General features: G+C 40.5%; 1 pseudogene; it reads left to right on the top strand.

The window, feature by feature from the left end:
* The first annotated feature begins 11,180 nt into the window (after positions 1-11,180).
* LOC117384476 (5S ribosomal RNA) lies at positions 11,181-11,298 on the top strand (annotated as a pseudogene).
* The last annotated feature ends 223 nt before the right edge of the window (positions 11,299-11,521 follow it).

Below are 11,521 nucleotides of genomic sequence, written 5' to 3'. Positions count from 1 at the left end.
GTGCTGATTCTTCAAGCACACACAGACTGGAGTGCATCTAGTTGAAGGAAATACATTGCAACGTGACTCATGAGTCAGTTTAGCACAATTTGTCTCTTTTAATACATACATTTCTTCGCTGATAACAGTTCAGAGGCAGCGTTCGCTAGCACATGACAGGTGCGAACACCCCTGACACAAAATGACAGTAGAACACAAGTGTTGCTTTGTTGCCATTAACAAAGTATAAGAAACAAGTCCAAACTCTACGGCTAATTATTAAACCGGTGTGTAACGTGTGATATCTGAAGAGGTGGTGAACTGTTTAAGGGTGTAAACTGTTAGTAAATGAGATGATGTCAAACAGGGTGAAACCTTGTCATGTGCTAATCTGCGCATGGAGTCACAATTACAGAAGTGTGAAAAATCCCCTGTAACAAAGCACGATTAACTGTGTGCGATATCTGAAAACATTTGACCGTCTAAATAAAACTGTAGAAATGTGGCTTATTATGCAGTGAGGTAGAGCCTGAGAATGCAAACTACATTTTTATACTAATTGGAGGCCAAGATTTGTAAAATGACTTAAATGTTTTGAATTTAATTTGAGAAACTGAAGGTGTTATAAATGTGCTGGTTATGTCTTGCCTGTGTTTTTAAAAGTGAACTTATAGACTGTATAAAGAAGTGAACTAAGTGAGTGTGACGTCACCCACAGCGTTTGGGTTGGGTCAAATGAAGCCACCTGCACCTCTGGTTTGGCAGAGGGTGGGCGCTTAGCAACACTATCAATCAAACTGTTGCTAACGCCTTTGGGAGCGACCTCAGGGAAAGAAGGCAGCTGATTTGTCTGTTATTAATGTTCATGTCTTGAGTTACAGAGACAACAGCGAAATAAAAATACCAGGATCATGTAGAGCAGGATAATACGGACATTTTAAGACCAAAATGACGAGTCTGACATCAGCAGTTACAGAGAGAGGGGCCACAGTTTTTCAATAGAAAGTGAATTGGAGCCAGAGTGGATGGAGCCGGAAGCGTGCCCATGATCACTTCCTATTTGATGCAGCGCCTAGCAGGTTAGCCATGTCCATTAAATAAGCCAAGTATTGTTTCCTAGCCTGTAATTACTGCAAGATTACTGTATTACGTTTAATACCGATCCAGACAAATCATTAAGATCTCCATGGAGACAAGCAGATCTTCCATTCAAAAGAAAAGTTACACCGTGCACCTTTAGAATGGTTGGTTGTTGGTTTGAGTTGCAGATATATCGATGGTAACTAAGAGCAGGTGTAAGGTCCGTGTGATGGTTATGTGCCCAGTTTTGAACCATGACTGAAGAGCATGTTTCAGAATGAGCCGTTTGCCCCGCCCACCGAGTCACTTATCCCACTCAGATGTTGAACCATGACAGATTAACAACAGTCTGGGATAGTTACACGCAGTTGTTTCCATATGGTTTTCATCCAACAATGTCTTTGAGGTGATAAAATCGTCAATGTCGATCACTTTGCATTGTTTTCTTAAGCTTGGAGTTAAAAGTTAAGGGATAGGTGGTAGGTAAAAACTGGAATTTTTTGAGCACTCAAGCCTCAAATGCAGGATTACTCAGGATTACTCAAACATGTATGAACGGACATTATCAGAAGGTCATCAAAGTTAACTTTACATGATGCGTCTCCTCTAATTGAAGCTTTTTAAAATATATTTTTAGCTGATTGGACAAGATCTTGGGACAAACTTGCCACAGAAATGCACATAGGAAAATGATCTTGTGAGAAAAAAAGGTTCACTTTGTTGAGGTACATCTCTGGAAAAGCAGTAGTTCCAAAAAGCAGTGCTACAACTATAGCAAAAATGACATAAAATTAAATAAATCAAAAGATGTGAGAAAAATTGTAAACAAAACTGCACAATTCATACTTATACCGATGTTTTTGGGCTGAAATGTATGGCAGATTTTGATTATTTTTTACAAATTCTACTCAAACATTTACTACAAACTCACTCACCTTTTGACCACCAACCTATAAGAGAGCTGTGCAGTCACGTTTAGTGCAGTTGTGGCATTAAAGTGTTAAAATAAAGCTTTGTGTGTACTCTTTAGCCAGCAGGTCGGCTAAGACAAAATGTCGCCTGTGCTGGATATATTGGCTAACCGCTAGCTCTAATTTCTCAAACTTTTATGACAAATGAAAGATCAAATATTGTCTTGTCAAATCTTGTGCTCTGTCTCATTTCATTGGAAACTGTCTCATCCATTAGCTTATGATTTGAAACATTTATCACTACTTTTCTCTTGATTGCAGGTACCACACTGCAGCAGAACCCACTCTCCGACCTGGCGCTGAAACTGGAGCGTGACAGCCGCATTTAAATCTGAAACGGACGCGGATTTTGTGTTCTTCTGCGACACCTTGTTCTATGCCCAAACAAAGCCAAGTTCCACCAACACAGAGGAGCCATTCACTCCGTGCTTTGTTCCTCGCGCGCTCTCCGTCGCCCATTGTCTCTTTGGGGGGAGAAGTATTTTTAAACAGTAATTACCTGGCAGTGGTCCGACGTGCAGGGATTAATGGGTGAGGAGGGGGGAAGTCACAGGTATAGGGAAGCTTTTCGGAGAATTCTGGAGGTACAAATCTGGCACCCTCTCTGCTGCCAGTGCCTGTTCTCGGTCCAAAGATATGTCCTGAGCCAAGTCCATCACAAATGAAGTCGACAGATTTAGTCGCTGCTGAATTGCTCTGTTTTCACGCCGCAGAAACAACATTGTTTTACACGGTGCGAGATGTTTTTGCAAAGACTCCGTGTTCTGTGTACGAGCTGTGCGGGCGAGTCCTGCATGTAATCAGCTGTCACAATGTTTTCTGATCAGAACAGCCAAAGTTTCACTTCTGTCGAAGAAACCTACTTTTTAGACCAATGTGTATGAGATTACACTGCAAATAATGCAATGCTAATGACACATGCAGGGTTTGATACTGACACTAGCCAACTGGCCAAATACTGCTAGATTTTCAGGGAAATTTGTCCTCTACATTTGACCCACCCTTCAATGGTGCTGGGGCATCTCCTCAGGAGCAGTGAGCACTGCAGTGCTCATCTCCTTGATCTTGTTGCTAGTCTTGGTCAGGACTAGGATTAGACCTATTATACCAAAGTGCCTGGAAAAAAAACAAACAGAGAAACATGAAAACATGTAAACTCTGCACAGGCCTGGGTGACCGGGGAATCGAACTCAGACATTCTCACTGTGAAGTGTGAGTGCTAATCACTTTTTATTACAAACACTTTCGGTGCTACTAGTCACTTTGACGTCGTCTAACCTCGGCTCATTGTACTATAATGTAAGTCATATCAAAATGTGACCTCGGCCCTGGGATGGATTCAATCCTAACAAATGCTCAGATTTTGATTTATAGACTTAAAAACAGCGCAGACCTCTGAACATTACCTGTGATATAACAATCCCCTGAAATTCTAAATCACGCGCTGTTTTTTTTTAGTTTAGTTTTTTTTTATTCAGTGGAATCGGACTAAACAGGATTCATCAAACCAACATGAATAAACAAAATACAACTTCAGGTATGTGTCTGATGTGTTTGAAGATGGAACGATGTTATGACATGGTTAAAAGTGAGTATGTGTTCTTTAGGCCGTTCTTTTTCACTCCTCAGTGTGTCAGCAGTCCAGTCCCTGTGATGTCTCCTGGCATAAGTTGTGTTTGTATAAAAAAGGGCTGAATTACTTTGACTTGTTATGCACACAGTGCATTTACTAAGGTAAAAATGCCAATGCAAAGCTTTCAAAAAGTAGTTCAGTGCCTGATGATTAATGTGGCTGTACCCAATTTTTGTTCTGTGTATTTGAGCAAAATTTGTTCTATCCCATGCAGATATATTGTATAAGCAATTCTTAAAGTAGAAATGAGACCGCTGTGTACTGTCCACATCTAATAAGTGTTTTATTGTCCAAGAATCAGGAAGTTCTCTTTTTGGACCATTGCAAACCTTTTAAAATAAACTAGTTTTGGAGGTTTTGAAGACAATAAAAATCTGCTGCAGCCCCCTTAAACCTTCATCCAAATGGCTACATCACATCCTTGGCATCCTTGATCTCTGCCTGTCATGTCTTTAGAGTGAATTGACAATCACCAAAATCAGAAAACTAGGCACGCTCCCTTGCTCGTCTCCGTCTTCCTCGAGTCCTGGGAGCATACGTGAGGATTGTGTGTGCGTGGTGGAGCGGCGCGGCGTGAGGTGTTCTGCAGATGGTTGGACTCAGATTGTAATTAAAGAGATCAGTTGTTTGGGATCCAGCTCAGAGAAGACTGCTCTCACTGGAGGAACCTGCTTGGGTGTTCCCAGCCTCGCTGTCTACCTCTGCACACAACACCAGACCAAACTCTTTAGGAGGAATGACAATATTATAGAGAATCAAAAGTAACTAAAGCCTAATTTACACTGGTTCACTTTGGAGCAAAGTGTCTCTGCTGTCTATAATGAACTGTACCTGTTTGAGGATCTGAAGTGGACCCTGGAGGGTACAAGCTCCTAGAGGGGTCCAGCCCGATACAGCTCCTGCATCGGTTTAGCTGAGGCATGGTTAAAACAACCAAACAAGATGACTGTACAGGAGAGAGCATAGACTTTAAAACTAACCTATATTATGCAAAATTGACTCATGTTATAATGTTTTTACCTCCTCAAAAACAGACCTGGAGTTGTGTTTTCTTTCATTTACAGATGTTTGAGTAATCCTGGTTAATTAGTCTGTCAAGATGAGGGCTGTCCAAACTTTTCTCATCATGGGCCACATATCAAAACGCAGATGAAGAGAAGGGCCAACCTAAGGCCACAGACCGGCGAGCAATACAATGAAAAATGAAACAATGTGCATTTGTAACAAGTTAGAGTCACCAGACTTTTATTCATGCTGAGATTCTCAACAGGACACACAAAATATCTGATATTGGCTAAAGGTAGATGAAAAAAAAAAAAAAAAAATTGCATTAGTAAGTACTGCTTAAAGTAAAATAGGCCAATTCATCTGGAAGCATCAAAATTATGCAAAGTAATATTATTAGTACTGTATTAGTCAAAATGTCTGTCATTTTGTCTAAATGTTTGGCTAGAGATGTGTTTGTTGTCTCTTTCTGCAGAGCTCAAACACTCACACTCACACTGTTTGAGGTCTTTTGGTGACGCTACTTTGTGTTTTTAAAGGAGACATTATGAAAATATACATAATGTATTATGACATAATGGTTTCCCCATGTATCAATCGCTTACCCTCCTTATTTGTATTTTGAGTGATTAACGCATGTTTGCACCAAAGCAAATATGGAAACACAGAAGGCCTATTTTAGCACAAAAACTGAGAATTTTGTTTTTGAAAAAAGGGAACAGAGGGAAGAGCTTTGTGCATTTGTAGAGGGAAAGACGTCTGTGCTTTTCTCTCAAATAGATTTAACAAAAGTCTGATTTATAGATTTGTTCTATTGTCGTGATGCTTCAACCAATCAGCTTCAGATCCTTGTGCCCTTAGCAACAGTTGAACTTTTTCTTAACTTAGAAATCAGGACTCAATAATTCACTTGTTTTTTATACTTGTGCAGTAGGATGGCCTCACACAGCCTACATTTTGTGGCCAAATTGTGTGAATCTGTGCCCTATAAAACAGACCTGGACTGACCGCTCCCTTATCACCTTTGCTCTGGAACAGTCACTGGACACGCTGACACAGGCCTATTCTGGCTGTAGGTTTTATATTTATTCCTATTATTTCTGTCAGGTTCACTTGTCTTCCAATACATACATAAATACATTATTTGATGTTTATGATGAAACGCCGTGGCGCACAGGTATCGAAAATCATTAAACAGTCTGAATGAGGCATATTCTAGGACATAACAGTGAATGTCATCGAAGTTTGTTGTTGATCATAAGTTGATAAGTGCTTTTGGAAGTTTGCGCTGTTTATCCAACATTCACCTAATGCGTGTCTGTTTTCATTAATGCAGTGATAATTAGATGAACTTTGAAGTAATCATTTACCTTAAAAGCTTTATTTGTTGACACATGAAGGATACTTAATTTGAAGAGATGCAAATGTTGCAAAGCTTTCTTAATTATTAAAGATTTTATTTCATATAAGTAGACCTGTGAGTGGAGCACTTAGACTCAAGGCCATGCACACAAAACGATGCGCGGTGCTAAAGAATCAAAGTCATTAATGAAGATCTGATCTGAGCGCGTGCGGTGTGGAGGTTTGGGAGGACTTCTGTTGGCAGAGGAACACAAAGCACAGTACACAGGCACATATGGCACCAGTGTGTGACGCGTCGACAACACGCTCAAGGTTTAGCTCTGACAAAGGAGTTTTGATTATAATTGATTATTCTAAAAGATGCTGTTTAGTAAGAAACGTGAAGGAAACCCTGGAAGAGCTGCTGTTTGGAAAGGGACTGCTGCTTCTGTGACTCGGCCGCAGATAAAGCCGAAGAGGGATGCGCGGATTTTGACTTCCTTTACTTCTAATGTTAAAACAGTGCAAGACTGAGTTTGCTTCAGACTTCTGCGTTTATTCTAGCCTTTTACATTCTCAGACGCCCACTCAATAGACATCTCCTTACCTAGTACCTTAGTATTTTAGAGATCAGTTATTATATATTAGATTAGTGGCCACCAAAGAAAGAAAAGAGCACCACCAAATCTAATTCTGGTCTAAAAGGACTATTCCAGGTTTAATCTAATTTTAAACCAGGTGTACAAGTGGACTCCATAATTTCCACTGTAGTACTAAACTAAAAAATACAATGAGTTCTTGGGTGGTCTGTTGCATGGTCTGTCTGTATAAAAAATATGGCTGCTTATAAGGAAAAAAACAAATATCACAAGGAAGTGGAAAACATAATTGATTTCTACAGTATCAAGATAATTTGAGGCTTGAGCGCTCACGTCAAGTACCACCAAGTATATAAAAGGACTATTCCAGGTCTAAACTAGGACTAAACCGGGTCTAAAATTGGACATAACATCATTTCCAGTGTATTTCTAAACTAAAAAATATCCAAAGGACGACCAAAAATGGATAAAATTATCTCTAAATTGGGCAAACCCACAAACTGAAGAGCTGTCCAAATACCACCTGAAGAATCCTGCGTACCACAGATTGAGAAACACTGCAATAAACCCATAAACTGCCCCTCGCTTGTTTACTTGTATCTCCTGATTGAGGTCTTCTCTATGGAACGTCTTTACATCCTGTTATTTTCGTCCGTTACAAGCGTCCAGAGGCCTCAGGTCCGGCCGGGGTGTGGGCAGGCCGGGCGGGGTGGAGCTTTGCGGAGCCCTGTCTGAGCAGCGCCCCCTCCTGGGACTGTGTGGGAGGGCAGACAGCAGCACACCAGCACACCAGCACTTTAACTTTGTGTTTTCTGCAGCAATTAAGCGCGCTGTTGTTTATCCGGAAGGCGGCGGATAAATATTCACGATTTATTCGAGGTGATAAAGGAGATAGTCTCATAACACACTCCAATAATCTACCTGCTCTAATTACAACAGCAATCATAAAATGTCAGAAGAAACGCCATAAACAAAGCATCATATTCTAGACGACTATATTTGTCTCATTAATACGGCAGTGGTGTTTGGGCTCATTTGTCTATTTAAAGAGGCACTATGCAACTTTTCTCTTGGAGGAGGATACAGTGTCCTTATTGCTCAAAGCGGATGAAAAACAGGTACGCTTGCTGTGAGTTGGGGTCGCCTCTCCACAGAACTGACCGTAAAGTTGGCCTGGTCGCTTGTTGCCATGATACCCGTGAACCCCGTGACCTGCCATTTCCATAGTGTTTGCAAACCATGTGACCTGCAAAAATATCATTCGTAAGGCGGTCCAGCTCCCAAAAAGATGAATGCTGTCGTTCTGTTATTGGGCAAGACACTTAACCAACCTCGCCCCAGGTGTGTGTGTGTGTGTGTGTGTGTGAATGGGTGAGCTTTTCCTTGATGTAAAGTGCTTTGAGTGCCTTGAAGGTGGAAAAGTGCTGTATAATGTGACCATTTACCATTTACCATTGGCTCCTGTTGTCAAAGTATAACTGATCTACTGCCTAATAACTGATCTAATGTGCACTACCAGTCAGAGGTTTGTTTGGACACACTTTTTTCATTTATGGTTCGTCTTTATTTTCGCGCCTATATAGGTTTGTAGATTCTCCGTGAAGGCATCAAAACTGAATGAGCTCAGTAATAATGTAATAAGCAAAAAATAAACTCAAAATAACTCAAAACTGGAGCCTAGTTTGCGCTCTTAGCCTTTTTTGACCCTGCGATTTCAGGAGAATTCACCATGAAGATCATTGAGAGAAGGCCAAGAGTTTGTAGCGCTGTTCTCAAAGTGAAGGGTGGATACTTTGAGGATTTGATTTGAAAATATAAAAAAAAAAACTTAGTTCAGTTATTTAACTTTTTAATATATCTTGCATCATATAGTTTCTGTCTTCTGCGTATATATAACATGTAGAAATTGGGAAACTTAAAGAAAAATTGCATTGAAAAAGAAGTTGTGTCCAAACATTTGACTGGTAGTGTATAATAACTGATCTGATGTATTCAATGGTGAAACTTCCTGATCCAAATCAAAACAAATATGGCAGCTTACATGGAAAAAAGGGAAGAAAAAAAATCACAAGGAACTGAAAAACATTGTGGATTTCTGTAGAATCAATAAGCAAAGCACTAAACTGATAGTCTGACGTGAGGGAAATGTGATTTAGTTTGTAAATGATGGGTGGCCAATGAGCTGAAATAAACAAATGTGATTGGACGTCATGTTTGGTTCTGGCTCGAGACGCGATGGAGAGAGTAAGGACCAGAACGATTTCCCTCTGTATAAAAATACATAGGATATCATTGTGGACATGCCAGGCAATTCTTTTTTGTGTAGTGGTTAAAGTGGGGATGGTTAAAATGGTTTAAAATAAGCTTAAAGAGGGTCAAGTGGGAATGCAGCAAGTCAAAGCTCCAGGTTCATTATGAGATTTACAGAGAAAAGATGCACAGGTACAACCACAGTTTATGTAGAACAAGGGAGAGGTATTTTTTGGACGTTATTGGAAGTTGCAGTAACAACTCTCATGTCCTATTTGCAACAGTAAACAGATAACAAACCCTCCAGCTCCGCTATCGTTTCCGAACTAATTTCCAAGAGCAATGAGTTTGAAGTATTCTTTAATGGCCAGGCATTAAAAATACCATCAATTCCACAAGGCAAATAACACCCCTGCAGCCACCTAGACACTTAGAGCTGAAGTACTTTGCACCTGTAACTGGCAAAACTGTCCAAGAAATCGTCCCCAGTCTGAGTTCATCTGCCTCGATGTGTTACCTACAAGATTTCTAAAGTCTGTGCTACACAGACATGATACAGGACTGGGTGGGCATCTCTGGTACGGAACTAAACTGGTTCAAGTCCTATCTGCAAGACAGAGAGTACTTTGTTGAAATTGGAAAATCTCTCAGATCACACTGCCCTGACTGGTGGGGTGCCCCAGGGTTCAATGCTGGGACCCATTCTGTTCAATCTCTACTTGTAGCTATTAGGTCAATAAATACGCAGCAATAATGTATCCTACCACAACTACGCAGATGACACTCAGATCTACGTCTCACTGCAGCTGGTGAATATGGACCAGTGGATTCACTCTGCCACTGCATCCAACAGATCAGTGTGTGGATGTGAAACAACTTTCTCCAGCTAAACTCAGACAAGACTGAAGTCATCATCTTTGGCCACAGAAATATAGAGAAAGTGTCAGCAGTCACCTCCAGTCTGTCTCTCTAAAACCTTCAAATCAGGCTAGAAGTCTATGGGTAATAATGGACTCAGACTTGAACTTCAACAGTCACATCAAATCAATAACATCTGCAGCTTTTTGCCACCTAAAAACACTCAGGTCCTGACTAGAACCAGGAAACAGATAAGTCCTGTGCTCGAGTCTCTGCAGTGGCTTCTTATTGCTCAGAGAATAGACTTTAAAGCAGCTCTACTTGTGTATAAGTCCCTCCATGGCCTTGTACCAAAGTACATCTCCGACATGTTAGTGCCATATGAACCATCTCACACTCTGAGGACTTCAGGGACTCCTGCTGCATTTCAGTTTTATGCAGCTAAAACCTGGAACAGTCTTCCTGAAGATATGAGACAGGCCTCTACTGTGATATTGTTTACATCCAGGCTCAAAACAGTTCTGTTTAGCTGTGCATACGACTGAAAGGCTTTCATTTTGCACTCTTCTCTTTTAATTTAAATTTTATGATGATTATTTGTGTTTTGATTTGTTTGTACTGTGATTTTAATGTCTTTCTTATTGTGTAAAGCACTTTGAATTACTTTGTGGACAAATTTTCTAGTCTTTGTAAATGTTCATATCTCACTAAAGGAAACAAACCTCCAATATACTCCATAAATTTTCCTATCTTCAAAACCACAATTTAGATGTTTATTAGTATTTCCATACACCCCCTGCAGTAGCCCCACCCCTCCTCTTCCCTGTCTTGTTTACACGGCTGACCCTTCCCTGACTCGTGATGTATCCTCCACCTCCCCCTCCGCTCTCTCCTCGCTCTCCTTCTGCATTATACAAAAAAATTATTAACATCTGCTCCACAGACGAGCGGAGAAGTCATGCGTGCGGTAATGGCCCCTTGTTTAGTCATTTATGGGTAAGCATGTCATTATTGTGCGATTTATGGAGGCTCCTACAGAAGGCACACGCGCTCACTCGCACCTAGCTATTATTTATTTGGCTTTTTATGGGCCAAACTTTTCCGTCCTCCCTCACTATCCAATTAATGCTGATGATCAAGCATGTCTTAGTGCCTGCGCGCTTTTACGGGCGTTTATGTCCTCTGTGGCGGTATAGAGACAATCTGTTTAGGAGGACTCAAAATAACTGCGAATAAATGAGGGGAGGATAAAAAAACAGAAACAGAGCAAAATGTTAACTTTATATTTTCACGTTAAAGAATGCAAGGTTATTGTTAAAATTATTTACGGTTCAAGTAAATGTATGGATTGAAAATTGTGATGTTTTGTTACATTTCAGTATGGTCGAAGTTAGCTGGCACGCCTTGGTAAGTCTTCAGCCATTATCCCACCACTAAAGATGTAACTATTGATGTCATTTTGGATACTGTGATCGTACCTTCTTGTCAAAGCCTGATCTCGTCACATTTCAGAAGCTAAGCAAGACTGGGCCTGGTTAGTACTTGGATGGGAAACTGCTGGGAACACCAGGTGCCACAGTTCTAGAGGAAACTAAAATTGACACTTAATTTCACTAGTAGGAATGTGGTGTGTGGTTCATTGGTGTTTATTGTACTTTGCAGTATTACAGTGGCTACCATTAAGAATTATACCTGATTTGAACGTGTTTACCTCACATCTGGGGACACATATAGGTCATGTTTATGTAATTTAAAATGTTTGAATGTCCAACCTAGCCCCTAAACCCACATTTACTACACAGCCC

Source organism: Periophthalmus magnuspinnatus, chromosome 16 (genome assembly GCF_009829125.3).
Source record: "Periophthalmus magnuspinnatus isolate fPerMag1 chromosome 16, fPerMag1.2.pri, whole genome shotgun sequence".
Classification (NCBI taxonomy): Eukaryota; Metazoa; Chordata; class Actinopteri; order Gobiiformes; family Gobiidae; genus Periophthalmus; species Periophthalmus magnuspinnatus.
This window is presented reverse-complemented; position numbering and strand designations above follow the sequence as displayed.